We start from the raw sequence: 6,117 nt of genomic DNA, 5'->3' as shown, positions 1-6,117 counted from the left end.
ATCTGAATAACCGAAAGGAGAGAAAACAGATTCTTGAAGCCGAAATAAGATGAAAATGGCGGGAAAATATTGCACTGTGAGTGGAAGCAGTGATGCGAAATGGAGTGATGAGAATACGACCCAACAGGATGAAGAGAAAAGAGAGCAATGAAAGTGACACACTCGTGAAGATGAGTTTTTATCGACATCAATTTTCAAGAAATCTTTCTACGTCTCTGATCATAGCATCTCCACCATTTACTTTCTTTGTTGTTCTCCCCTTCACTATTGCGCTCTCACTACATGAAACGATGACTTTGAAAAAAAATAATTGTCTTCACCTCTCCCCATCTTCCCTCCCCCCCCCCCCCTTCTCTCCCCCCCCCTCTCTCTCTCTCTCCCTGTCTTTCAGTCTTTCTCTCTTTTTTCACCCTCTTTGATTCCCCCTCTTGCTTTTTTTTTAATTCTCTCTTCTCGTCTGTTTCCCTCACTAAATACTTCAAATGTAAAATGCTCAAGGATAACAATTTTTTTACGAGAGAGAGAGAGAGAAGAAAGCAACCGAGCAAATTTCTAAAGTGGTTTTTAGATTTTCTTGTGCACACTGGTTCAATTTCTTGAGAGTTCCCAACAAAAACTCAAAATCTATGCCTAACTTAATTTAGATGCTTTTTTATGAATATGCTCATTAATGTATATAGATAGGCCTATGTTTTGTTGAGACTCTCACACACGTGATTGCGAATCATTGATCGTTCTTCATTAACAAATCTACGAATATTGACATTTTCATTCCATTGCAGGGGCCGCGGAAAGGTTATGAAAGGGGGGTGCTGAGCCAAAATGGGGGGGGGGGCTGACCATGCAAAAATCACGATCAGATGGTCATTTTTACGTTTTTGTACACGGTTTTGGAAAAAAAAGTGGGGGTTAAAGCCCCCCCCCCCCCCCGCCTAGTTCCACGGCCCCTGCATTGTAACAAAATACATAAAAAAGGTTGGAATGTCATAACTTTCTAAAATTCTTCGCACTTCTCTTACATCTGTTTTTCAAAATAAGGGGTTTTGTCCTCATAAACTTCGATTCAGGGTAGACTTGGCCTTTGTTGTTTTTCTTCCTTCTATTCTTGCTTTATCTCCCCTTTCTCCTTATTTCGTCTCTATTCCTCTATCTCTTACCGGTTGAATTTTTTTTTTTCTCAATCATGTCGGCAACCTTTCCGGTGACTCGATATTTTGCTCCCGTCTTAATATCTGAGAGGGCATAGGGTTAACGTTAGGATTGAAATAAGAGTTTTTCGTTCAGAATAATGTAAAGATAAGGATTAGTGTTTATTTAGTTTTGTAGGTTAGATTTAATGTTCGGCTTAACGTGCAGATTTTCCATCGGAGTAATTGTCACCAGAGCAAATGTCATGGGACCTAATTTCCAGCATATTATAAATCCTTATTAACGCTTACAGTATTCATATTTATTGACATGATAAGGCGTGTTTTTTTTTCAAAGGGGCATATTTACTTGATATATATACCATGGTTCAACTTAGTATTCATTAAAGCAATCGAGATGTGTCTGTTCTTGTGAACTGAAATGTTTTAGCTTGATGTAAGATCCTCTCTTTACTACGATGTACAAGTTAAAGAGTAAACTTTGGACAATTATAATTCAGTGTTGGATAAGAAGGGATATATGGCTAATACGGTGATCGGTCCCCTCTAGCAATTCCCTCACCAACGTAGCAACTCATTCTAAAAAAGCTTAGTGGATAAAAGGAGTTTATCGAGTGGGAGCGTTTATAATTATTAGATAGGTAATATTCTGCAGATTTTATGTTGTAGGAAAGTATCAATGCATGGTTAAGATACAAAATGCATCAAGTTCCCTTACTATAATAGTATCTCTTTTCCACCACATAACAGTCATGCAACAATAATTAAATTTACCGCAAACAAATTTAGTCAAGGAATGACGGCACATGTGAATCGTACTTGATGCAAAATCTTTATTTTTGGATTGTACGTAGTCCATAACGTCATGATGTTGATCAAAATTATAATCGGTTATCTTCTAATGCTACTGAAGATTTTAAGTTGAAACTCCTCAAGCATATAATCATATGTCATTGACATCATGATGATGTTTATGTTTAGAGGCTTTCTGTTGATGTTTGAACTAGATAATTATTTCCGTGTTCTTTTCCGACGAGGTATTATAGGTTAACCCAAAACGTTAGTCAAATGAATATTGCAGCCTATTGATATAATATACATTCTAGAGTTTATAGGCTTCCCTTATTGCCCGTTAGCTATATGACATTAAATTATACATAACCATAAAAGGGTTTAAGAGATGGATAGAGGACAGAGGGAGATGTAGGGAGAGAGATGAAGAGAGAGTGGGAGCGGGGAGAAGGCGAGTAATTCCAGGGGCGAGAAATAATAAGCTTTTAAAAGGACTGATTGACCACTACCTTTATTCTGAGTCGAATTGGAACTAAAAAAAAAAACTATCGAGGGCAGTCCTGAATTTATAATATCTAAATGCAAGACATCATTTATTGTTGGAGAAATCATCTTGGTACACCGCGAACCGGAAGTCGTGAGTGTTTGTTTCCATGGGAACACACTTACCCGTTGTCAGATGTGAAAAGGTATATCAACAAACGTAGTTGTTCGCGCGCTTTTACTGCCTCTTCCGGTGCGCAGCGAAACGCGTCGCTCCTTCGGCGAGATGTTCCTCAAACGGAGATCATTTTATCGCAGATGAGGCAAAGTAAGCCTAATTTCAGATCAGGCTTTTGTAGGATATTATAAAATGATTAGTTGATGGCCTGGACAACTAGGCCCGAGAGTTTGTCGGGACCGGTTAGATTGTTTTATTAGTGATGTATTGAAAGTGCAAGAAGCTTCTTTCCATTCCACATTTCAAGGGCAGACATGACAGATATCGATTAACTCTTAAAGTATCCAAGCTATTCATGTTGGAATACGAAGGGAATTTTGATGGCATGTTTAGGGTCCGCTGGAAGATCAGTTATATCTGCAATGGCTACCCTGGGTGAATTAAAGTTATTGGTTAGGGCGTTTTACTTACTTTGCAAGGCCTTGAAAAGTTCGATACTGCACTAAACTGCAGAAAGGTTTGATAAGGTCGCCGAAACCAGGGAATTACACAAAATGAGCTGAGGGATCTATGACACCAAGTTTGTCCTGTTCGCGGAATTGATATGTGTCAATTTCACTTTACGCTCTGATCAGTGTCTTCAACAACACAACCTCAAATAAATGTATTTATAACCAGATACCGAGTATATAATTTTAGTTTTTTCTTCTTCAAGTTCAAGGAGATGTAAACAAATATGCATTTTCGGAACAACTTGAAAGCCTGACATTTTGGGGTTTGGCGGGACACTACATTATTCTTGGTGTACATGTAGTTGATATATAGGTCACGACATTTTTATGAACTTCCCCATAAATGTTTCATTTATGGCCCAATACTCCAAAATTTCCTCCACTGTAAGTGATTTCTTAATTGTTTCTTCACACCCTGAATTAGGGCAAGCCCAGGGTTGACATTTAAACATCTCTTGAAACGGTTGATTAATCGATGGTGTTGAAGTCGGACCGTGGAACGACCCGCATGCAAAACACTGCATCCAGGTCTCATCAAAAGAGAGTGTCCTGGGTCTACTGAATGAATTTCTTTGTACTCGGGAGTTTCATCCTATCAGCTGGTCGGAAAGAAGTAGCATCTGGTAAAGGCTTTTGGTATCGAAGTTATGAACAGTTGTTTGATAGATCTGAAAACATTGGTTGCAATGAGGGGTGGAGAGCATCCCCTCTGCCCCTCCCGTTCCCCCAGAAAATTGGAAAAACAAATTGTATATTACTATTTGTTAAAGGACAAGTCCTCCCCAACAAAAAGTTGATTTGAATAAAAAGAGAAAACTTCAACAAGCATAACACTGAAAATTTCATCAAAATCGGATGTAAAATAAGAAAGTTATGACATTTTAAAGTTTCGCTTAATTTTACAAAACAGTTATATGCACATCCTGGCTGGTATGCAAATGAGGAGACTATGACGCCATCCACTCACTATTTCTTTTGTGTTTTATATATGAAATATATTTTCTCCTCATTGTCAAGTGATACAACGAATAATTCCTCCCTGAACATGTGGAATTAGCATTGTTTAATACAATGGTTCAGTCAAGTTGGTCCTTATTGTCAAATCTATAAATAATGAAATATTGTATAATTCAAACAATAAAAAAACAAAAGAAATAGTGAGCGATGGACATCATCGACTGACTCATATAGTTGTGCATATCACTGTTTTGTGAAAGATAAGCGAAACTTTAAAATGTCATAACTTTCTTATTTTACATCCGATTTTTATAAAAATGTTAGCACTATGCTAGTTTGATTTTTCTCTATTTATTCACGTCAGCATTTTCTTGGGGTGGACTTGACCTTTAATAGTGAGATTAAATGCGGTCAGGCATCTTATTCCAGCCGTAAATCGATCTGAAATACTATTTTCTTTGTTTTTAATACCCCTCTTAGTCATTGTTAAATCTCTCATGGCCTCCTATCTGTCACAAAATAAAAATTTCAATTTAAATCAGGTCAAAGCTTTTGCTCGTTCTCTTCGCATGCTCGCAACTATTGATAAACTGTAACCATATACGTCATATTGTGCTCTCTCATTTTTTTTTCGGGGGGGGGGTACTCATTATGCCACTTCAGGGACCAAGGAGGGAGGGGATCATGGAAAATGCCCCTTCTCCAGCTAGAACAGTTTCCCTCCATTAGCCCCCTGCTCTGAAAATCTGCGCCGCTGTATATGGAAGAAAGTATGTATATGTACGTATATATTGTTCTTATTTATTAAACTGACCAGACACACTGCGAGCTAATGTATTTCCGTGAACAATTCTTGTCTATATAATCATATTTCTTTCTATTTCTGGATAAACTAACAAGCATACTTGTTTCTTTTTCTGAATCCATAAAAAACATAATCGTGCTACTACTGACACAAAGAAGTCACACGCAAAAACAATTATTTCATGACGTGGCATATTGTTCGTTAGTCAATGAAACAATTAATTTTATTCTGTTTTCGTGACCAATTCATGATTTGGGAAGGAATTTCACAATGAGGATTAAGATAGGGCGTTGGAAACACTCCATTTGCTGTTCAAGAGATTCTAGAGAAATTCGAACTCACTCGTTGAGAAATGTTAATCAGTTTACAATAAAATTGTATATTCACACCGTAAAGGCATCATGGAATTTATTTAAAAGAAAATATGCTGATAAAACTTAGAACGTCATGTGTCAATTTTAACCTATACAATCATGGTTGTGAAATGAAATATAAAAATCAATTTACATATTTTGTCAAAGCGCGGAATTGGGATTTCGGTGTCCACAATATCATGATTTCCAAATGGCTATTGAAATGCCACACGAAACATCTTGCCCTTCGCTAAGTGTATGTACATGACGGGCAATCTCGAAATCTCCGGTGGTGGAGCCGAAATTTGTATTCATAAAAACAAATCCAGATAAATACACCCTAAAATCCAAGGATTTAAAATAATTCCAGATCGGCTGTGTATAGTGACCAGTCGAATATTAGATTTAGATTTAAACCTTGTTGATTTATATATAAATCTAAAAGATTTGAATTTGAATCTTTTGAGATTTAAAAGATAATCCTTAAGATTTACAATAAATTAAAAATTCGGCTGGTCACTATTCACAGCCGATCTGGATTTATTCCAAATCCTTGGAATTTAGAGTGTAGGTCTACAAGGTATATAAGATATAATTAAGGTAAATTTCCGCAACGTAGTCATGAAACTTGATTTTTTTTTTCAAGAAGCTATAGAATAGAGACCTATTGGTAAATCTCTCACCCTTCCGCAAGGTCTTGTCCCATTTTCGGAAACATTTATTCCAACTATCTTGATTCCAAATGTTTGTTCATTTTAAGGTCATATTTCTAACATTTTACTCCACTGCATGTATTGATTTTCCGCATTGATTTTTTTCGCCTATCTCTTCGCATATCTCCCCCAAATACATGAGAGAATCGAAAATTCATGAACGTTGAAACGGTCCT

The sequence above is a fragment of the Lytechinus pictus genome, chromosome 4, assembly GCF_037042905.1.
Source record: "Lytechinus pictus isolate F3 Inbred chromosome 4, Lp3.0, whole genome shotgun sequence".
Classification (NCBI taxonomy): domain Eukaryota; kingdom Metazoa; phylum Echinodermata; class Echinoidea; order Temnopleuroida; family Toxopneustidae; genus Lytechinus; species Lytechinus pictus.
This window is presented reverse-complemented; position numbering follows the sequence as displayed.